General features: G+C 37.8%; 1 protein-coding gene and 1 long non-coding RNA gene across 10 annotated transcripts in view; both read right to left on the bottom strand.

Annotated features, from left to right (window-relative positions):
• The window catches only part of MAGI2 (membrane associated guanylate kinase, WW and PDZ domain containing 2), a 675,337-nt gene that overhangs the window by 621,804 nt on the left and 28,677 nt on the right, over window positions 1–24,856 (bottom strand). The window lies entirely within an intron of this gene.
• LOC107320701 lies at window positions 20,229–23,994 on the bottom strand. The gene is made up of 2 exons (XR_004306006.1): window positions 21,724–23,994; window positions 20,229–21,431 (listed from the first exon to the last, which is right to left on the bottom strand). It is a non-coding gene; the product is annotated as an uncharacterized LOC107320701 (long non-coding RNA).

Below are 24,856 nucleotides of genomic sequence, written 5' to 3'. Positions count from 1 at the left end.
GTCTTGCTGCAGTTCTCCTCCCTAGATTGGTGCAGACAGATGCTATCTTCAGAGCTGGTCACAGGGGAATTGATGAGATCCTGGCACCAGGGATGTTAAGAGCAGAATTTTAACTGACTCAGCTGAAGGCCGAGTTTTACGTAAGGTTTCTGAATGAATCCCAAATTATTAAATTTTTACAGTTGCGAAAATCATCTGGATGAAGTGTATCCAATATCCTTAATAAGTCACTGAGAAAAAACCTTTTCTACGATGTACTAAGTAATCATTAAGAGCTGCAATAGCTGTTAATGAGTCGTGCTAAATAATTAATACTTCCAATATCTTTGTGAAGGAGATCGTTAACCCATTCATTTGAGAGTTGGGAAACTCACCTTGATGGATTGCATTACTGATTTTTTCCACCCACATAGCAAACCAAAGGAAGAGCAAAGACTAGGTTAAATTGCAGAGGCTGCCTCTTCCAGGATCATGGGGCAAAGCAAAATCCACACGGGAATGCTTTGGTAACAAAACAAAAGGTTGCAACAACTTATTCAAGGTGAAGATTGTAGGTAAATAAATAAATAGGAATTAATCACTTAAATAGGAAAAAATCATTGATGTTCTGGGATTTTTAGTTGGAGACAAGAGAAGTAAATTTTGATGATAACAAATAAGAAGAGAAGGGGAAGTTATCTGCATCTGGAAATTTGGGAGAAAGGCAGGAAAAAAGGTTCAGCGCGTGAGAGAAAAGGGAAGCTATGCAAAAGTTGAAGGTGAATACAGTAATATAATCTAAGGAAATACAGAAATACAATGTAAGTGACAGAGTAATGGTGAAGAATGATTGAAAGAAAACTTTGTGAACAGACAGACCTAGAAGTTACGGTATTTACAAAGCAGTCCTTTGTATATATATTTACACATATATATTTTAGAGACAACAGTGAGGTCAAGAAAAAACTCCCTGAAGATAATTTTCCAGTGTCAGCTCATATGGACAAATAAAAATGAAACTGTCACTGAAATGTACTATTCTCTGAAAGAACCACAGCAGTGTTTATGTCGCTACACATAAAGAGATTTTAAACACATAAAAACTTCATTCTCTTACTAGCATCTGCAGCTTCATATAAACACTTGATATAACATAAAAATCTTTTTCCTTGTTGAAGCTGAGGCTGTTCAACCTAGAGAGAAGACTCTGGGGAGAACTCATAGCAGCCTTCCAGTACCTAGAGGAGGACTACAGAAAAGCTGAAGAGGGACTCTTTATCAGACAGTGCAGTGATAGGACAAGGGGTGATGGTTTTAAACTAAAAGAGAGTAGATTTAGATAAAACACTAGGAAGAAATTCTTTACTGTGAGGGTGGTGAGGCATTGCAACAGGTTGCCCAGAGAAGCTGTGGGTGGTTCCTACTTTAAGGTGTTCAAACCAGGCTGGAAAGGGTTTGGGCAACCAGATCTTGCAGAAGATGTCCCTTGCCAATGGCAGAAGAGCTGGAATTATATGGACTCCAAGGCCTATTCCATTCCATTCCTTTCCTTTCAAGATCACAAGAATTTATGATCTCAAATATCATTTGAATCAGATAAATTCAAAACGTCCTAGGAAAATTTTTATTTACTAGCTAAATAATAACTAATAATAATAAAAATCCTTAATGATGTTATCAGACATTTTAATATCAGAAGTTTATTCTTGCAATTTCAGTATTGCATCTATCCACTATGAAGTTATTTTTTGTTTGTAAGAAACCATATGCAGTAGTAGAATATTGGTAAATAGACTCCGTATTGTGGCTAAGACCCTCTTCCACCGGTTATTTTCCACAAAGTGAATGTAGAATTTCTGGGGTTTAAATGTTGCCTGAGTTTTTTCCATTTTACACCAACTTCAGAAAAATCAGGAATATGTGATAAAGGAAGAAAATTCTGGTATTAATAAATGAAAATATATTATTTTATTATAAAAAAGAATTTTGATGGACAAACAGTAAATCTTCCAGACTGGAAAAGAAATGGAGTTCTCAAAAACATGTGTGAGGTACCAAAACACCATCAAACAAATGAAATAAGCTACAGACATCCTCCTCAGTGGTATTACCTTTTTTGCCCCTGCAGTTTATGCTCTACACTTCATGAAACACTGTTAGTGTAAAAGAAATTTAGAGAGCATCTGTTTGTTTTAGCATGAGTTGAACAAATTACTCCCAACACCTCTCTCACAGAACATCATTCAGTCAGAGTCTGTTCCTTTTCTTCTTGGCTCTGGTTCAACTCTTACAAGAAAAATAACCAAGCTTTAAAATTTATTAATTTTAGTTTCTATTGCTTTGGAAAAAAAAAACAGAATGGGAGAAGAAGAAAAATGAGAGCACAGTGTATGATGCAAAATTATAACCAGAGTTAAATGTCATTAATATTCTGGAAATATTAATGGTCCTTCATATTCATATAAAAAATGGATCTATATAAGCAATATTTCCTCTCCAGAACAGTGCCAGCAGACTTGGATCTAGCATGGACATGGTCACAAATCTGATATTAAAGTGGAATTAACTTCTTTTTGAACAAAATCTTATATTCGCAATATTTAGTTAAATATCGTAAGTATATTTCTCCCTCACACAAAACATAAAATCACTTTTTTCAATGATTCCAGTGAAAACAGTTTATCAACATGAATGCTTACTTCACAATATCAAGGCATGTTTGAAGGCCATAGAGTTGTTCAATGCCATAGATTCCTACAAATCAGTTCAAATATCATTGATAGAAAGCTAGGCACAGATTCACGAAAGCAGATGCACTATAAATTCTTAGAGAACCAGTACAAAAGGAGAGCAGGATTATCTGGGGTCAATAAGAATCTAATGAATGAAAGAATAAATAGTGTTTATTACCACTCGTGTTAAGTTTGAAGATCCTTTAAAAAAAAAAAAAAAAAAAAAAAAAGATTATTCAGAAACACCTGAGAAACAACTGAGATGGTGTAAATCTTTACAGGTGAGGGAATTCATTCTGTGGCTGGAGATAGCACAGGAAAATTGAGTGAGATAAGAAGCATCTGGTATAGCCTGAGGTGCTAATAAACTGAAAGAATCTGGTAAGTGCATGGTGAGGATCTTTAGAGGAATAAGATGGCATGAGGCAAGATGGGAGATAAAGGAGTTGGAGGCAGGTGCAACAAAAGCAAATAAATATTTTTAATAAAAATCAAACATTTGATTAGATTTTTTTTATTTTTTTTTTCCTGGTATTTTATTTCCCGGAGCGAAAAGGTTCATTTTCTTGAGGTTTTTCAATGAAAAATCTTTAGTTTTTGTCACAGTGCAATGAGCTGTCCCCAAAACACCCTTTTCCCCACAATTTTCTGATGGTTCTTATGGAAAACTGTTGCCAGTTTCATGACACATCTATTCTACTATCCTGCTCACAAAGATGTAAACACTATAGTTTTCAGCCAGCCTTGGTACCAGTAATAGCTGTGGGGTTGTGTGATTCAATGCAGACTTTCAAACCCAATAGAAATCTTGTGTAAGTGCTGTGATGGCTCCATGCATCAAGGTCTACGTTGCCACAAATACTCTCTCATTCATGTCCTTACTAACTTAGAACTTACTGCTTCAGGACAGCTCAGGCTCTACACTATGACTACACTTTGATTTACAGTCTAACTTGAGTGACATCACTAGATATCTAAGAGTACATACAAGCATCTTCTTAAAGAACTGAACCATTTCTCTGCATCCCACTAACTAACCTGCATTAATTCTCAGCATGAATCAGGAGGACTTGAGCCATTAAGACCAGCATGGATAACTGTTAAGAGGTGGCAGTTAGAAAAATCAAATTTAAGTCAAGAAGTTGTATACAACTGAAAGAAGCAAAAGGAAAGGTGAACGAATGAGAGTCCTCTGGTGTACAGTCATTGTCCAGGATGACCTAAAAGAGGGAAAATGGCTGAAAAACTACAGAATGGGGATGAAGGAAATGGGAGGCCCTTTTAAGATCTTGCAAATGTAGTCTTTAAAGAAGATGCTGTTAGGAATTATTTTATAGAAGGATGAAAATACTCAGATTAACTAGGAATTTATCTGAAGTATTAAGCTAAGCTTATTTTGCTCAAAACATAAAGCAATCAGTAGATTGGAATGGTTTTCTGCCAAGTTCCTCTACTGCAGCAGCTAATAAATAACCTACTGTGTTACCAATCTCTCATCCTCCACAGCGTTTTACATCAGGAATCACTGCTAATAAAATAAGAGCACACAACATCTATTTTCAGAGAAGCTATTATCAGAGCAGAATTACTCAGTATAATTGAAATGTTAAAACAAAAACAGAAAAGGACTTTAGAATAAAGGAATACGATGCAAATATCTCCAACCTGAGACAATTAATCTTAAGAGAATATACACTGCCAGCCTCTCGAATTGCTCCCCTTGAATTCTTGCTTTTACTCTATGTTAAGTAGTGTAAAAAGAAGGAAGTGAATCTTCTGCCCTCTGGGATGAAAAGATTTCAAGAAAATACCCTGCCTCCTAAAGCATTAAGTAACTTCAACGTTCAATAAGCATATTAGTGAATAACACAAATAGAAGAGCGCAACAAATTCTCAGTAGGAAGAGAACTCTCCTCATGCTTTGCTCTGGCAGGTCTTAGTCAATATTGTGGTATAAAGAAAAATTTCCCTAATAATCCCATGATTATCTTCCAGATTCTGTAAATCACTCATATTTACCATTATTCAACTGGCATTTGAGGATAGTAACTGAGATCAAACCTACACATAGAGTAAGAAACTAATAAAGAACTTGCCTCTTCTCTTGTTCTCTGTGAGAAAGATTTCCCAAACTGCAATACCTGCAGGTTGGGTTTAAGAGTTTCCATGTGGGAAGGTGAAGCAGAACACTCTGTGATAATCCAAAACCAAGAAAACTAGCAACCATAGCTAACATGAAGGAGTGATTAATTTCAATACCTTACTAGTTAGGATCAAGAGCACAGAGAACTGACGATTATACACAGGGCCGAGGACTGAGCCTGAAAAAGTAAAATACTGCTACTGTGACTTTTCCGCCTCCAAAGAAATTCCCATAATAAGGCTGTGTAATACTGACTACACATCTAGTACCTAAATCTGGTAAACACTTTCAGGTATTAGAAATACTGCCTGAAGTCATTCATATCATCTAGAGGACTCCTTTGGAATTAGAAATTGAGTAGTCAGGCTTGTTTAGCAATTCAAACAGTGTGAAATAGCCAGAAGGTGTGATTTCTTCAGATTAATAAAGAATAACCCAAAGGACTCTGAAGTCAAAGCATAACTAAAGAAACAGTCAAAGCTTCAGCACTTTATCTCATCAGACTTTTGACAGTACGTCCTGAGAGAGACTATTTTATCTTCAAAGTGACACAGACTCTGAGTTTTGTTCACTGAACCAGGAATCTGGTGCAGAACCAACTGCAGTCACATTGCCAGTACTGAAATCCATTTTAAATACTGACAGGATTATACTGACCCTCAAAGGGCACAGTATCTTTCAAGTGTGGTTTTATGGTGTTAGCTGGTTTTGTTGTTTTGGGCTTTTTTTCTTCCATCAGAGGATATACTTTCAGATAACTACCATGCTGTGTACTAAAGCTATCCCTCTAGAAACTGCCCTGACTTAAATAAGCTCTGACTAATTATAGACCTGACCCTAGAGACTCATATAAATAAACCCTATGCAGTTTATTTAAAATTACAGGTAAGAAGACATCCAGGAAGCTTGTTTTTGTTGTTCTTGTTGTTTTTTCTTTTTTGCCTAAAAACTAATAACAAAATAAAAAATAAAGCAGAAAAATCAAGTCACATTCTGCTTCTACAACTGTTTTGTTGGTTTTTTTCCACCCCCTTTCTCCATCATTCTATAGTCTCCATCTCCTTCCATTAACACTGTGGCTGTAAGATGGACGGTCATGTGATAATGGAGAATATTTCTAACAGAAAAAATGCCCCTCCTTGGTTGCTACACAGTGCAATCACTGCAAAGCAAAGTATATTCCATTTCTGATGCAAAGGCTTTTATCCTGGGCTCGTCAGAAAACAAAGTACAAATTAACAATGGGTACTGGCTGATGCCGTAATAAATGATTTACAGATTTTAATTGAATGTTATAGCATCTCTGAGAACTCAATTCATGAATTTTTTTTTGTTTGTTTGTTTTGTGTTGCTTTTTAAAGAAAAAAAAAAATCTGGCCCTAGTTCAGTAATGTAATTAAACAAATTAAAGCTTTAAAGCTTATAAGTTTAAGCTAAAATCAATAAGAGCATTCACACACATGAAACTATGCATATGACTAAGTAATTTGCTGAACTACAGTCTTTGAAGGGAGAAATAAAGGCCTGTGCTAAAAGTCACAGATGCCTGGTATTTCAGAAAGTGACATCTGTATTATTCAAAATTCAACAGTAAGCAGAATAATTCACTAATTACATAGCAGGAAAATATTTCTAGGAAAATGAAACGCTCTTTACTCTGGACTGGGGCATATTATTAATCAAAGTTAAACTGACCTTCTTGATATCTTAAATTTTACACAATCAATAAAATGCTGACTCAGCTCCCAGTGCATTTCTTCGTGCAAGAGAAGCTTAGTACATGAGAAAGGATGTCCTTCAGCTATTTTCTGAATTAAATACCAAACGTGGACATCAGAATAACTGCAGTATATATATATCTTAATCTCTTTCACTTTAATGTTCCAGCTGCCTTTAATAATTTGTTTATTAGTGCTTTTTTCAATACTCTTTCCTTTCATGTGAATAAAGTAACATATTTAATCAGAAGATTCTTGCTAAAGACACGTTCCCTGTCCTTGCCAATTCAGCCACCTGGGTTTCTCAGCCCTCATGTCCCATGGGCTGTGCCCTTCATCCAAAAATAATGAGAAAAGCCACGTTGGTATCTGCTTTTCTCAGGACCACCTCTGAATACTGTGCAGCTCCAAGATAGCTGCAACCTAAGTCACTACAGAACTGGCTGTTGGAAGTTTTTAAATATAATCAGTCTCAAAAAGGGGCTAATGGAGAAACTGGTTTAATAAGTTCCATTTTTTGTTCAGTGGAAGTGGAGGTCTGTGTGAGCCTTTTTGCTAGTTCTTAAGTATGGCTTATCATTTACGACCTGGCCATTGCCTAGCTGCCAAAGTGAAGCAATAAGAGCATATGTGTGCTGGAGACATGACTCCAGTTTGTGTTCTGTTAGCTACGCTAACTCTGTGTAACACTTAGTTTTCATTTTAAAACAGGGCCTTACAGTTTTTCACTCAAGTTCTTGCCTTTTGTTTTAGACACTCTGCCCTTCCATGCCTGAAATCTCAGCCTTTATTTCTTATCAACAGAAAAGAGAACAAGTGATGAGGCAGCACACCATACTAGACTACCCCAAAAACGTTGCATAGATTGTCTCCTTTAATGAATAATGAATCACAGTACAAGTCTATTTGGAAATTCTCCAGGTCATTCCCGAACCCTCAATGACAATACTACTGGGATAAGAAGTTACAGCCAACAATGTCATGGAGATCAAAACAGCATTAAATAATGTTGACTTCTGTATTTTCAGCTCAGACAGCAACTTCTGCATACAATGAGTTGCCGCTTTGCAGGAAATTGACCTGTTTCATGATATTGCATCTTTTGTAGGCAAACAACTTCTTTAATAAATAAAAACTACCTCACCGCTTCTGACAAACTGTGTTAAAAATACCTCAAAGCAATGAGACTGTAACAAAAACCCTAATCCCAAAAATAAATAAATAAACCCACAATCTTATAATTTGTTCAATGGTAATTAATGCACCTTACATCATAAAAGACATTACATGCAGGCCAATGAAAGACATTTGAAAAGTTAACAACAATTTAGGGGAGCATTAAAATGTATGCAGTCTTGCCTAGAGTTAACACAAGAGATGGCTGACCTGACCATTTGCCTGTATATACAATTATTCCTAGAGAATCTTCTAAAGAAAATATCTCCTCCTCTCATGCTTCAATAAATAAAAATAGTGTGCAATTTTCCTTTTCCTCAGCCACTATGCAAAGAGTTTGCTGGCTTGTAGCAAATGAACATCCAAATATGTATACATATTAGGTATGTACATATACCTAAGCAGCTAAGTTCTACCTTATTTGGATAGGACTACTGGTAATACCGATTTTGAAGGCAGGGGGACTTTGGAATACTGCAAAACAGGATTTCCTGCTCCTCAAACATAAGATGCTTTGTAGACCGCTACTCTCTGCCACACTGCTCAGCGTGTGCTGGGAGGACTGAGCTATTGATGTCTGCAGGGTACCTACTGTGGTTGATGCCCTAGGAATGACTGAAGATTGAATCACTGATCTTTTAAGTCCTCTGGTTTTACAGTGGCATTCACTGGAAAGTTACTTGGACTGCTTTCTTTAAAAGGTGTTTGGTTATGATGCATCACATCATCTTTTTCTATACAGATACTGGTCTCAGATTTGCTGACAACTCAGATAGATACTAGTCTATAGTGAACTAAGGAAGACAAAAATTCATATGAAGAGGGCTGAACATGTTGCTAGGAAAACAAAAGGAGAAGGAACTAAAATGAAATTACAAAGTTACTCCCTTTTATATCATCACAAAATCCCATGACCAATGAAGGATTTCTCAGCTTTTGAATTAACAGGTTTCAACAGCATCCTTCAATATAAAGAAGGCTTTAAAGTCTGTAAGCTTTTCTTCCCATCATTTCAAAGATAAGACAATACAGATCTAAAGAGAAAGGTAGAGAACTTAATAAGACCATGTCTGCCTTTTAAGTAGCTAATGCCTTTTAAATTTTGTGTGACACCGGTGACGAAGCCAAATTATATTAAATCATCTATTGACAATATCCAGCATACACAGGCAGATAATGAATCCTATCTTATGATCCTACTGAGTAGCTGTGCTTTTACATCTCTTTCTGTTTATACAATATATTTATATACCATCAAAATAAATAAATTTACTAACATATATGAATTATGTATTAAGCTTAGATTGATTTGCACATACAGAAAGAAAATTATGGTTGAAACCAATAGTATAAATTGCCTTATCTGAGATTTTATGTTCAGCTCTAAAGATTTATTACTTGAAAAGTGTCTCTTTTGGTCATATTTATTGAGCCTAAACTAGAAAAAAAATAATTTTCCTTTAAAGAGTTTTTGCCTCTTAGCAATTTGAGCAGACACATAAAATAGCAAAGTTCCTACTCTTTGTTCTCATTTGTGTAATGCTAGCTATCTTTGTCTCGTGCTGCAACATGGTAAGGAGATATTAATCTATTAGCATTATTCCTTGCTGAATAAAGTTTGAATCTCTAGTGCTGGAAATTTACCAGCCAATCTTTTCTTACCTAAAACTTACCCTCAAAAAACATAAGTGTGCAAACTGGTACATGTGCAAATGCTGATGCAGTTCCAGAGTCTCAGCACGTGGATTTTAAATGGCATGAGGGAGAAATAACCCACAGCCCTGTGCTCACCATGTGGCAGAAGCAGGTGTATTGCACTGTGTGGAAAAACAGCTCTGGATCTTGTATAATTTTTCCATCTGCAGAGGCAACAGCACCCAATCTTGCAGGAATAAGATTAACTACTAAAAGGAATTTCTCTTTCCTTACCATTTTCTACTTTCTCATCTTTCTGTCTCTCCTCTGGCATTTAATCACTCAAAAGTTATTGTGGCTATAATAGAATCATACAATCATTAAGGTTGGAAAAGACCACTGAGATCATGTAGACCAAGTATTAACCCATCAGCACCTTTCTCACTAAACCACATCCCTCAGTGCCACATTACCTTTTTCTTTTACACCTCCAGGGACAGTGACTTCAGCACCACACAAGGAAACCTGTTCAATGTCTCACCACTCTTTCTAAGAAATATTTTTTCCTTATATTGAACCTAAACCACCCCCGGCACAACCTGAAGCCACTACCTCTTGTTCTATCACTAACTACCTGAGAAGAGGCCAACCCCCACCTTGCTACAAGCTCCTTTCAGGAGCTGTAGAGAGCAGTAAGCTCTCTTCTGAGCCTCTTCACCCCAGGAAGATCAAAACCAGAGCTGAAGCTTATGTTCTTCTTAGAGAAGCCCATCAATCTTATGTGTGGCCTTCCGCATTATGGTGAAACCTGTGTAAAGCCTAATTTCTCCCAGTCACTGAGTAAATGGCTGGCTTGCATATTTTTTTTTATTAATTTTTATTTTAAAACTACATTTTTTGCACCAAATGCTCATAAAACATAAAGTTCTGCTTTCCACTGACTGTCATTAAGATGCAGTTCTTGGGAACAATTTATTGACTTCTTTTTGGATACTAGCCTAGGTTTCTGGCAGTTTCTGCAACCCTTTAGGAGACTTTGTTGTAAAGATGTAACTTACAACATTTAATGCTTTCCATCTATGTGGTATATTATTTTGAACAAATAGCGAACAGTTGCTAGAGAATTCATAAACTTCAGAGATTTTCTGGAGTCCATATGGGTTCATAAAGGCAATTAAGACAGAATGCAAGGTAATAGATGTTTAAATCAAATATGAAAAATAGCAAAGCTTTTAACCTTCAAGGCTGAATATTAAGCATTAACTTTTTAAAACACAGACACACCAATAAATTACATAGGCTTATTCCCATTCATATTTCAGCTTTTGTTGTTGTTGTTGTTGTTATTTTCACTTTAATAGTAAATCAAAGAAGAGTGTGAAAATTCTTTGCTTTAAGTAAAGGTCACTGGGCTGAAAAAGTTGAGAAATACGGTACAAGGTGAGACAGACACAATCTAGTTGGCCAGACTCCGCTGCCAAATTCTGGTGATGCTGTATTTCTTCACATAGATTTAAATGATGTGTAAAATTTCTAATGGAGACAATTTCACAAAGTGTCCAATCTGAAATCCTTTCAAGTTGATGAAGGTCATTTAGATTACAAATTAAAATATCTATAATTGAATTTGAAAATATTGCACATATTGGAACAACCGTTAAACAACCTTTCCACTACTTAAAATTGCTTTCACACTTTGTTTTCATAAAGTAGATGATGAAAGCAAGCAGAATTTCAAGGTTTTACTCACAGACAACTTAAACTGACAGGCTGTGCTACAAGAAGTATCAGTTGCTCAAGGCCTAAAATGCAACTAGTTTTAACTTTGTAGTTCATACAATGCATATGTCATTATACTACATCTGGTCAAGTAAAATCCAATAACACCAGGTAAGCATCAGAAAGAAAAAAAGAGCAAAGTCACCCATGCCTGTTTGCAATCACATTCTACACTAGGTGTTATAAGTATTCCAAATAGCTTCTACCAGCAAAATTTAAGAGTAAATTTGTATTTATTTGTACAAATCCCCAAAACTCTGGGCAGGAGTTTACCACTTCATTGCTTAAGTACATCAAGCATGACTAGAAAAGTATGAACAGTAAAAGCCTCCCAAATTTAGAACACTTTTGCAGTTATTCAGTGTTACAGTAGAACAGCATCAGAACTGCAGTCAGACTTTTCAGGGAGCTTTTAAACTGAGATCAAAGGGTCAAACATAAATATTAGAAATATTTTAAATACTTCAAATACACAAGACCATATTTCAATTTATGCAAACTCATATCATCGGTTTAGCAACTGATCGTATCAATATCTTAAAAGCAAGAATAATAAATTCTGAAGTGTTGAAAAAAAAACCTCTATTAAAGCCAAATTAAAGAGGTCAATATCATATAAATGTGGGCATATCTAGAAGAAGATATTTCTGGAATTTATTGTTTTTGGGTTTTTTTTTGTTTTTTGTTTGTTTTTTTACTTGAGTGCAATCTGAAAGCAGGAGATCAAATGGCAAAAGGAACATAAAATCAGTAAAACTTTGTTTAGAATTGAGAGACGCTTCCATGCATTTTGCTGTGCACCATGTTTTCATACAACCTCTAACCTCTCTCTATGTTAGTGAGGCCCACATTTCTGCGTTTCTCTGTGGCGTGTGAAGAGCTCTGAGCTCAAATATATTATTTTAATTGAATCATCATTCTTATAATGATGGACATTCTGAGAGTACTTCATTTTATCTAGATTAGTACAGAATGCTAGCCAGATTTAGTTCAGTAACCACAGAAATATCAGGAACTTTTTTTATTTGTAAGACATCAACAATACTGAATTAACATGGCATTGGTAAACCTAATGCCTTTCTTCTTGTGCTGCAGTCCCATATGCTTTGGAAGATTCCTTCAGTATGTCCCTTGGAAAACCCTGAAGACGCCCTGAATTTGGGATTAGAGAATAGAAAGCTGCAGCCCATGGACCTGAACATTTCACTAATATCAAATCCAGCAGTGTGGAGGGGGGAGGGTTTCTCCCCATCCGCTTTAAAGATGGTTCCATCAACTTCTACTTTCTGGTGTTGGTGTGTCAAACCAGAAGACATTGTTTGTGTTTTACCATTGTTTGATGGTAAAACACAGGAAACAACCCCTACTTGCTTTTCAAATTCACCTCACCAGAAGTGAGTGCCCTGATATCTGGAGAGCTTTTGTCAGAGATTAATGAACTGTAGCTGTAGGGAAGAAAAAAGAAACTGAATTCTGTTCATTTTAACCATGTTTTTACTATAATTTAACCATGTTTTCTATCTTAACTGTTTTCTTTCCCCTTCATTTCCTTCTAGCATTTACAGAAAGGCCCAGATCTATAGGAGAACATCACTCCATGTGCCTGTTTCTGCTGATCCAGGTGGACTGTCTCCACGGAGTATTCCCTTAGCTTATGTACTGAAAGAAAGTTGAAAATAGGCAAAAATGAAATTCTGAGACAGCTTTATTTGTTGTATGCTAGTAATGAGTTCTGTCTCATCTTCGTAGCTCATCTTAGACCTGTGTTTTCAGCTCTCACAAGCTTGGGAATTTCAGTGGTATCGGTGAATTTCATAAAGACGGTGAAGCCATGGAGTCTATTTTGTACCTGTCTGTTCACCACAGGTTCTTCTGACTCAGTTTTTATTTTTTCCAGATGTATTTGCAGAGGAAAGAAAAAGAAAAGCAAGTAAACTTTGTATTTTTTGGTACAGTTTTCTTTCCTAAGTCTGTGTCTCTCTGTTGAATCGAGGAAGAAGGACTGATGAATGAAGAACCAGAGGTGAGTCTTCGTACTTAAGAACATGACTGACTTCTGCAGAAGAGGGTGGGTATGGGATAAGACACCGTTCAGGCCCCACATGTACTGCTTTGGAGATACGCCAATGACAGATGATTGCACCAGCAAGATCCACAGGGGTTTGGTGTGTGTGTGGTACCCTTTTGTTCAGCACTGCTGATGCCACAACTGCGACTACTGCAGTGACTGCTATGACAGCTGGAGATGACAGAACAGCTATGCTGGATCTAAAGTCTGGAATTTTTGTAGCTTCTGGGTTTGTGATAATGGGTTTGTCTTATAAGGAACACTGGGAACTGATGATGACATAATACTGATGGCAAAATTCTGTCTTCAGACAAAGCTTCACCAACAAAAAGTCAGCTTTGTGACCATAATACAGAGCAGAAAATGAGTTAAGAAATTTTGCTGGTCCAAGTTGTTCTGGAGGAAACTGCAAAAGGTGAAGAGTTCCAAACTGCAACCTTGAGGACATGACAGACTTCTGGAGTTTTGTGTTCCTGACAAGAATTTTGTAGAAGAAAAAGCACAGTCTTCAGAGCAGCTGCCAGATGCTATTGCAAGGATTTTGCTTCCAGTTGTGGTAACAAAGCCAACTGAAAAGTATTCCCTCTTCTCAGAGGAAGAGAACCTGATTCCTCAGCCAAGGTTGCTTGTTCTGATTTGTTGTTTTTCCACTGACATTTTTACCTTTGCTGTTGTGGAACTCCCAAATGTATACAAAGGTTCAGGAGATTCAGCTGAAATGTTACCTTAGTTTTTAATACCTGGTGAGGGCAAATCCAACACAAGGACAAGAACTGCCAAGAAATTCTGCTTTTGAGGCAAACAGCTAAGCCCACATCACCTTTTTTTTTTTTTTTTTTTTTTTTTTAAAAAAAAAAAAAAAAAAGCTCGTATGAATTCCATGAGAGGCTCTCAACAAAACCATAAAATATGTGGGAAACACTACCAGTAGTTTCTGCTCTCTTTTTGACTGTGTGAAAAGGCTTTAGGCTCAGTATTATTCTCAGAAGTAGCATTCTTCAGTCTGTAATGCAGTCTCCTTTCTAGTCCTGCCAATATTAGAAGCAATGGGTGCAATGCATCTCCTCTTGACATGTTATATGATGAATAAAATCATATGGATTCTTTCAGTGACTATAATCAGATAATTTCCTCATTTATTCACATAAATGCTTGAGAAACAATGGACGAAATACATAAAATGCCCAATATCCTCTTGTTCTTTAAACTACATTCATTTGTAATTGTTTTACTCTTTGAGAAATCCAGTTACTACATGTTTCCATTACTTTATAGAACTCTCTAGTTTCAGGCATCCCCTGAAAACACTGCTTCACTGAGCTTCTGATACATTAAGTGGTATAATTTATCACTGTTGAGCATGCAGAATTTTGGACATACTGTCTCCAATGTAATCCCCATTTCTACATAACTATTCTCTGAATAAGAATTTATAATCTCTTTGCCCGTAAAAAGCACAACTCAACGAAAATATGTCAGAGATTATTTTGCTATGTGGTTCAGCTTCTGAAGAGACAAATTGCTTCACCTGTTGCAGGTACGGCTATAACTCCTTAGGAACTGGTAGAAAATTCAGGGAAGCAATAAAAAAAAATGAGTGTTTCCTCTTCAAGTCCTTGGCTGTGCCTATACAGCTGTGGATAAGCAGTCATGAAGGATAGCTCCTGCTTGTTACCTCCAGGCTGTCTTTGCACCATTAGTAATGTTATGCACCAAACACATTTGTTCACACTCTTCTGAGTTCCGTATAAGCCTGGAAGGCTGGTCAGCTGGAAGGAGGTCCTGGGTGTACACAGACATTGTTTTCAGAGCTACTGCCTACATCCAGCAACAAAGAATAGCTTCAGAAATGTGTGGGAAGGAAGCAGGAGTCACTGTGGTGTACAAAGCCTGCACAAACTTCTGCATACGTTTGTGTTCATGCTTAAGTGAAAAGCTGGTATGGTCCAGATGCTAGCTCACGTTCTCAGTGATGAAGCATGTACACAAATGATGAACAGTATGGCACTCATTAGAAAAGAAACCCATTTTCCTGTTCCTTGGACTCTGCACGTACACATACTGCCAAATTTATAGGAGTATTACAGCCAAATACTGCATGCCTTTTTCCTAAAGTTAGATAGGCTTTGTACCTCTTCTGAGACAGAAATACAAAGCCCAAAATCTATTGCAGAAGATGTCTTAGCTCTCCTTCTATCTTGTCTTGTTGGACTGATTCAGCTCCATTATAATACCGTTTGTCTCCAGGTACCTGCAGCACACTGATAAAAGTTGGCTTAAGCTACAATGTCAGCTTCTTACTGGTGTGACTGAAGATATGAGCATATGTACTTCTTCTGACATCTCTATTACAGGGCTGATAGCACCTTAAAGTGCTGCAGCCATTTGCTACATAATCATGAGTCAAAGCTCCTACATCGTTTTCACTGACTTGGTACAGATCATGTTTTTCTCAGAAAGAAATCACCTTGTTTCAACAGCTGCAGAATTCTCATAGTAGCTTCTGACCTGAAAAGGAGTATTTGTCCCTGTCTTCTCATGCTAGAGTGCACATGGCACTGTATGAGGAACAGGATATATATTCTTTTCAATACACTTTTCAAACTACCATAATTATTATCTATAAAAAGGACTAAAGTAGCAACTAACTAAATAATGCACGTTGCTCATCAAAAAAATATAGGTTTTCTAAAACTGATTCAAGTTAAGGCCTTTTTCACCACTTATTTCATCGTTCTGCAAGTTACTCATCCATCAAGCAAGAAATAATCATGTACTACCCCAGACATAACTTTCCTGTTGAGAGTTAGAGAAGTATCTTACACAGAAATGTCTGACCGCTCAAACATCACTCCATTTTACTCTGCTAAGTGGCTTATGGGGTATCTTGATTAATTCATGCCAGATCAATTTAGTTCACTCCCTGCTTCCTATTTTATTAAAGTTCCTGGAAGCTAGGGCTGCTCAGCACCTTAAGAACACTGCTCAACTGGATCTAACCTTTCTAATTTTCAACTGTAACAACAATAATGGTCCAGATCCCTGCTGTTTTAGTTAGCATCATATCATGTGCCACCAGAATAAGAGATGGAGTCACTGGGTTTTATTAAGGACATTTGGAAGGAGACTGACAAAAGCAAGGTCTTCTCTGTGACTTGTGAGAGAGAGATCTGATAGCATTTCCTATGTTTAATATATTTTAAAGAGCTTGATGTTACTAATTAATTGAAGGTTTGTTTTTTTGATTTTGTTTTTGTTTTTGTTTTGCATTAATATATGCTGTACAGATGAAGCACAACTCCTGGTATCAAAGCGCTGTGGTAATGTCCTTCCTCAGGAACTCATTCAGTGCTTACAATCTTGGCAATAACTCAGTAGTCATACTGCAGGGCATGAAGCACTAGCAAAATACAAAATTCAGCTGAATTATGAGGGATTTGTGGTATGTTGTACACAGAGACAAATCATTAACAATACAGACATAGAGCATTGAGCCCATTGGTTTGTTCACACTTTGATTGGTTCTGTTTCATAGTGCCTCCCTTCTCAACAGACAATTCTAACCCGAAGGGTGTGTATGCCTGAATGTTCATCCTGACTGTGGAAACACTGTATTCATTTCCTGTCTGGTGAAACCTCTGTCCTTCGTGAAGAGCAGTGTGGAAAGATAGAGATTCCTAGTGTGGAAATAGAGATTCCCTTCATGGTTAATATCACTCCATCAAGAGCTATCTTTAGAGAATCACTAGAAGAAATGCCAATTGACAATGGCATCAGCCTTCACACAGTCCTTACCCATACGTGTCACAGGACCTGAGTGTTTTGGATGCTCTTTAGACAGTCAGGTCTACTGGGGTCTACTCTACCAGGAGGATGGTCAGTCTGAAACAGTCATTTCAATTTCTAGCTGCCTGGGGCTTCTTAGGGGCCTCGGCTGAAGTATAAATGATTCCCTGCCTAAACCCAATAGCAAATACTGTGTAGGCATAACATAAGCACTTATCTCCTCATAACAGAAAACCAGGAAGCTTTCAGACTAAAAAAAGAGATGCTTACTGTGTTGTGCAGTCCTGGAAAGTAAATTTGCTGGATTGCTGTCTGGATCGGTGAGATTTATCCTCTGAGGACTTTAGTCTACTGGATTTTACTTTGGATCCCAGCATCTGAACCCCAGCCTCTTATTTAAGGTTAAGGAAAACAAATCTCTTGACATAAAAAAAGGTGTGATACCAATCAAATTCACGTTAAGTAAAGCTCAGGTGAGTTTTTAAACTTACCCTTGCAGTTCAGACAACCACAGTGCTGATTATTAATTTCTAATTTATTTCATAGACCAGATACAATCTAGCTAATCATGCCCACCAGAGAGAAAAAGTGTTTCTAATAGTATTATTTTTCATATTGTGTTTCATATTCTGTAGTTCTTATACTGTATCATTCTATAGTTAGTTTATATTATTATTTTTCTAAGGACACAAACAGGCCTTCCAGCAAATTCTTCAATTTCATACAGCAATTTTTTCTCCTGTTACAAAATAATTGTATTAAAAATTATCCTACTGAATAAGAGAAATTCCAGACCCTTAAATACATTAAGTTCTGCTGTTCTAATAAAAACAATATATCTGCAGGGAGTTTCACACAAATAGGAGTTAATGAACTGTGCATTTACATCAGTTTCATTCTGCTCCTTTAAAAAATAAAAGGAACGCAATGTACGCTAAAAACTAAGAAATCTCATAGCTGGGAAGAAATTAAACTTCATGAGCACAACAAGCCACTGACACCATATGGATAGGCATTAAGACTTCCTGAAATGCAGTCTTCTCCATTTCATTCCAAAAGGCCTAAAAATACGTGCACTAATGCAAGTGGTGTTCTTCTACAAGTTCAAGGCATATGAAAGCACTGCTAGTTACTGCTTGTTTACAATTTTTGTCACGGGTTCAAAAACAAAATTCAAAATTTAACAAAAAAATGCATTTTGTGGAAGCTTTATTTTTATATAAATTAACAGGTATATTCAGAAACAAATGATCAGTGAGGATAAAAATATGTCACCTAACGTTGTCAGTGTTATGGTTGTTTTCTCCCTGGAGAAAACCCGCAGTGGTTGCCTGGTGTTTGTTTAAAGCCACTGGATTAGTAACAGGAATTGCCATATTAAGCAGCCTTTCAGAAAGGAAGATACGTTATAGCAGAAATTTGGAGGGGATGAGCACCAACAACACTGACTCAACGCAGAGGAGTAACTCTTCTCCCACTGTTGTCAAAGGAATGCAGAAGCTCTCACCTGATAGGATCAGGGTGACTGTGCAGTGAGATGCTAAATTGATATTAATTTTATTTCCGAGTCTACGTTAGGTAAAATTTCCCGCAGAGATTTAACTTAGTGCCTATGCTAGCAATAATTCAGGCTCTTATGCTTACATCCCTATAGAGGTCTAATCTGTTAGCTTGCTCTAAGGATGCCTGCTGTGCCTCAAAGGTACCATGCTGAAAAGACAAGTGATGCTTTCTTTCAAAAGAAGAAGAAACTTGGCCTCTACCCATCTTTAATATATTAGTGACTATTAAATATTTAACATAAAGTTATGCTTAAGGCAATCAAGCAGAAACTGGAAGAGCTAGGTCTAACCGAACATTTTAAGAGTGTCAAGTTCACATCCCCTCTACCAGCTGCAGTTCTTCTGGGCTGCATTTTGGCTGTATGCACCTCATGACAGTTCTTAAAACCTAGAGATTTGTGACTAAGCCACATACCAAATCCCCAAAGCAGAAACTGCACTTCACTCTGCAAGGGCAGCGCAGAGTTTCATTTATCCCTGCCAGACATGCAAGTCATGCACAGCTTCCAAACTCAAAACACAGGTGAAGCAGTGGTCTACGTGATCTTGGGTAAATCACTTTACCTTAAGGAATTTGCCACAGAAAAGGTAATGAAATCCACTACTCACCTAATTCTCCAAAATTCTCTAAAATTGAATGCTACATCAGTGTTGCAGTGACAGGTTTTGTGTTCATCTTAGGGGCTCCTAATCTCTTTGACTGTCACTGAATTCATAATGCTTGCAAGGCCATTGCTGTACTGATTCTAGACCCCAATGAAGATGTGCAGAAGCCAAGTCACACTATTGAGCATAGGTAAACCCTGTGTACCTCACAGATGTTCAGAACTCCAGCAAATACCTCTTGGGACACACTGGTACCATATTCCTGCTGCAGCAGCAGCCCCCACTATATGAAGAAGTACTGAAGTACTCCAGTCTTTGCCCAGAAAGAATCACAGCTCCTGGAAACAAGGATGAACTGCAAAGCCTTTCCTCTGCTATCAAGATCTCCCTCTGCCAGTGTAATGCATCAGCTTTATTTTGCAGTTTCAGTCTCCCTTTTTTTTCCAGTCCTTCCAAACTCATTTTTTTTCTTTTCAACAGTTCTTCCACTGTTTCTTCACATTCGTCTTTCTGAGGCAGTCAGATACAAACTATCACTGCTTGAAGAAGACCTGGAGCCAACAGACTGCTTTTACTCTAACTGACACAAAAACGAACAGCAAGTAGCTTTTTTATGAGAGTTATTCCAAGCCAAAGTTCCCTATCTCTTCATCAAAAGCAATTTTTTAACACAAGAAAATAATCGTTTGAGCTCCATCCATTGGGAACTACAGAAGAGCTCAGCACTCAACATAAGGGACAGAAGCACATGTCCCACGTGCCTGCCAAGTCCTTAAATTTGCCTGGAAAAAAAAATACCAGTCACACGTATGCCAACATTTGCTACTTTTTTCAGTACAAGATTTGCTGTTGAATCAGGTCCTCCCAGCCCATGCCAAATTCCCCATTTTTCTCTTGCTCTTTCTATAAGAAACTAACAGTTCATCCCCAGACTGTCTCCCAGCCCTGGAACAAGTGGAATTTAAACTCCATGGAATGGCTGAGGCAAATTTAAAGCTAAGAGTCTTTCCAAAGGACACAAGTACAGAGAACAGTCACATACTGTACAGTGCAAAAATTTCTTTATTCATTACCACATTTGTTTTCCGGTTTGACAAGTGCAAGGCAACTGTATTACCTTATATAGAAAAGACACTGGGAAGGCATAGACCCGACAGACTACCAATATTTAACACTGTGGATTACCTACCACAATGGGACACTGACAAGCAAAAAGAAAACACATTTATATAGAGGACAGCTGTTCTTGTTGAATCCAACAGATACTCAGAGTCCACAAGTAGAATTGCCACATTCACAGATTTTCATGAGTGTGCCCTTATTTAGTGGGAGCACATCAGGTCAAGATAGCGCTGCCATACAAGACTGGGAAACTGGCCATTTTTTAGGAAGCAAGGCCTCAAGTTCAAACAAATTACATGCCCCAAAGGGGCCTTCCTTTTTCTCTTTTGCTCTGGCTGATTATGGAGAAAAAGAAAAAAATATTCAATGTTCTCAAGGGCAACCTAATAAATAGTATCCATTTAGCATCAGCATATGTCTGTTGAAATGTACTAAGCAAAATATCACGATTTCTAGTTTTCTATGGCCATTTACTCACTACTTTACAAAATATTCAATCTTAATTAGAATTATCAGACTGTGACCAGGCATCTCACCCTGCAAATGTCAAGGTCAAATACAACAAAAATAAAACATAATCAAAATAGAGAATACTGTGACCTTCAATCCCACCAAGAGCTATGACCATTCCACTACCGGTTTCAAGAAGTCTAGAGGCACTCCTTCCAAAGTTGTATTGCCCTTTGATGCAGCCTTCTGACTAGAATTCCTAGGCTTAATAATACAAATGCTCATAAAGCTAGCCTGTGTATCAGGTCCAGTAAATACTTGTGCTCGGAAATGATGTGGGATGACTGGTTGTCTCCATGTGATAGGGGGCTATTAGTTTCCCAGGAACATGGCAGCGTGTAAGTGAGTGGAGCTCCTCATGTGCCATGTGGTTCTTCTACCTCAGATGCTCTCAAACATACCAAACTTCTGCTTGACACAGTTCTGCTGCAGCAATGCTTCCTGTTCACCCTCTCTCTTGGTGAGCTTTGTTATGGCCTAGTGGCACTTGTACAAGACTGTTGGAGCCAGAAGATCTCTACACAGTTGATGTGCTCTCTGCAGCCACAACTTCTGCTGGACAAGTAGCAGGACACAGGAAAATCCATTCACTCCAAGCCATTTTGTTTGATGACTCTGGGAAGAAAGAGAGGGACAAGGCTGTCACCCCAACCTGACTGTCCTGATCAGAGATGTGCTAGAGTGTTGCACAGGTAATAGCTGAGCATGCATTTTTTTCCAGACAGTCTGAAATTTGTAAGCTGCTACATCCTGATCATGCAAATGACCCATTTCTCTGATCTGAGCTTGTTCTTGTCTCTGCCTTGCTTTACACAATTACAGCTTCAGACCTGTCCCCTTTAAAATCATCCAGGGGTATCCCAATATATCTCCCCTTTCCCAAACTCAGACCCCAAAACAGACTCACCAGTGTCCAAATCCTTCTTGCTGTCCAGAAGAAGGAAGGAAGAACTTTCTTCTCCAAGATCTGGGCTGTGTGCCTGGAACATGCCCTCCTTCACATCAGTGGCAGATGAGTACAATTCAGTCAGAGGGCTCATAGCCAGGTCTCAAATGATGATAGCCTGAGGACGAATAGTTGAGTCTTGTCTGCCTCTGAGCGGGGGCCTGCTGGCAGAAGGAGGAAGAGGAGGACTGGCTGTCCCAATGCAAAGAGCACATGCTGGAGTGTTTTGGGCATAAGTGCTACCTGCTACAGGACAGGGACCATGCCAAGAAAGATCTGACACTGTCTTTGGAAAGAGCTTGGTCTCTCACACTGGTCCATGATCTTGACTAGTGGATGTCCCACTGTAGTGCAAGTTTACCAGAGATCAGAGAAAGCTGAAACCTATGTGGACATACAAGATGTATCGTAGAATTCTAGTGGTTGGCAGCCTTGCACATAGCAGAGGGGTTGGAACTAGATGATCATTATGGTCCTTTTCAACCCAGGCCATTCTTTGATTCTATGTTTCTCCAGAAAGCTGAGTGTTGCCTTCGCCCAACAGTCAACCTGGCATATAAGAAAGAGATGAATGGCAAAAATAGGGAAAGTCTACAACTTTTTTACTCATTTCATCTGGGAGCAAGGGCAGCTAAACCTAACTATGGTGGAAGATTCTTCAGCTTTTCTGCCTTTGATATTGCATTGGTGACCAACCTGTTGGAACACCCCTTCGCAATGAGTTCATTGCACAGTGAGACTTTGGCAAAGTTTTGATGCCATGTGTACTGTTCCCATATGAAAAAGAGATACAGGTGTCCTCTGGAACCAGTTGACATGGGGCTGCCTGTGACAAATGAGGTCCTGAAGAAGAACAACCAGAGAATTTAAAGGGGTTAGAGGGAGGGAGCTGATGGCACCAGTATGTCTGTACAGCCTCACAGAAATCAGGCTCCTCCAGGCAAATTTGGATTTTTAAAAAGTCAACTTGTTACACTGAAAGGCACTAACTGGTCCTCAGAGATCAATCATTGCACCCCAGATGGAATTTCTAATGTATCAGAGATTTTGGATAATCAGAGCTTTTGCGTCTTAAAGACATCTCTGCAGCTCTCTTACAGAAGAGGGTGGACAGAGATGTTGCTCTGTGCTCTGTACAAACCCACACCAGAGGCATGCCCCATCCCTGTACTACTCATATATATATTTTTAATTCATGTTCAAAAGTGCCAGAATCCACAACTGTTTTCATGAACTTCTGCTTCTCTTTCAAAAAATTTTTAAATTGCTAATTGCAGCCATCTTTGTTGTTGAACGAACATTTACCACCTCATTGTAGCCTTCAGAAATAGATTTATCAAGGAAATGCTTGTAGAATATTAAGTATAGCTGAAATAATGGGTAGCATTGTAACAGCCTTCCCGAGGAGGTATTGTACGATAGTTGGCCACAACAGTCCAAAAATAGAATGACTGTTCTCCAAATCAGTAGCACACCCAACATGCATTGCTCATCTCTCATCACAAGGAACACTTCTGTCTTGTACAGCTGGACTCTTTCTTAACTAGATTCTATTGGTCACATGCTACGTTTAGTTAGATGTGTTAGCATCTTCTGTTGTTTGTATCTTTCTTTGTATCATTCATTTTCTATCTTTTTCCACTTTTTATATTTATCTAGGAGTTAATCACCTATCAAATCGAATGTTATCTACTGCCTGGGTCACCTGGAATCCTGCTTTCAGTCATGACCTAAAGAAGATTTTTACAGGAAAGCAATTAAGAAATATATGTGTGAATATTACTGCAATGCAGGTGCAGGGAGAGCAGTGGGAATGCTCTCCAGACACCACTCACACAGTCAGCTTACACAGTAACTAATTGGATGCTGTTTCATCAGCTTGAACCACTGAAAATTATATTCATATTTTACAAACTTCATAGAATTTGAAGCTTTTTCTTGAAACCTAAGCACAGTGCCTCAGTGGATGGCTTTGTAATGCAATGAGTTTTACTATAAGGGACTAAAAGCTGCCAAGCCCCATGAAGCTCTGAAAAACCAAGATCTCTCAGGGGACCCTCTGGCATGTGGATCTAAGGCAATGGGCATTTCTCTTCACAACATGGCTTACCTTCCTTTTACCTAGCACTGGGTTGTTCTCATATTGCAAGAAGAAAAAGGAAACTGAAATACACAAAACAACTTCACATTTTCGCTTTCCATGCTACAAAAACAAAACAAATAAAATAAATAAATAAATAAATAAATAAAAATAAAAAAAAATAAAATAAAAAAAACCTGAGGAATGAGTCTGCCCACAACAAGGCTAAAAACTCCTTATGTCCATGTAACTTCAGCTAATTGCAAACTTCTACACTTTACAACCACAAAGACACATTTTTTTTCTCTGTCAGTGTCTGCCAAATACTTCATTCACCTTTTTCCCCTCAGGGGCACCAATACAGTTGCACAGATGTTGCTTCACATGAATTTTTCTGTAACCTGAACTTTTCCTTGGTATATCAAGCTTATCCACTAGTCTAACAGTGTATTTCTTTTTTTAATCTGCCAGACAGGAAGACCTAAAAAACCCTCAAAAGAATTAAAATATATATTCTATTGTAATTATTGCTTCCAAGGGTTTTTTGCTACTCTACAAAAAATAAATAAATAAATAAATAAATAAATAAATAAATAATAAAAAAAAAAACTAGAACTAAAAGCTAGAAACAGCTAATTAACAGCTGAATTTAACCAAGTGACTCGCCTTCACTTGACCAGGAGCTGAAAAGGGCACTACCGATTAGAACAGTGAGAAGGAGCTTTTAACTCTGCCGAATTTCCCATGCCATCCCAGCTCTAGATGTTCCTGATCAGCAGGTCCAGGGATGAGATAGATGCCCACTGTAAGGCAGGACAAGAAAAGAAGTGTTTACTCTGTAGAGGTGCTAAACAATGCAGCTGGAACTCCTTACACACAGCTCACACAACATGAGACTCATCCACCAAAGGGGAAAACACAGAGGGTACCTAAACATAGACAAACTAATTTCACCCACCTCATTTTTTTTTTTTTTAAAGCTAAAAGAACATCAATAGATTTTAAATGAAGTGT

This window comes from Coturnix japonica, chromosome 1, assembly GCF_001577835.2.
Source record: "Coturnix japonica isolate 7356 chromosome 1, Coturnix japonica 2.1, whole genome shotgun sequence".
NCBI lineage: Eukaryota > Metazoa > Chordata > Aves > Galliformes > Phasianidae > Coturnix > Coturnix japonica.
The sequence above is the reverse complement of the archived record's forward strand: the minus strand, read 5'-3'. Positions and strand labels throughout refer to the sequence as shown.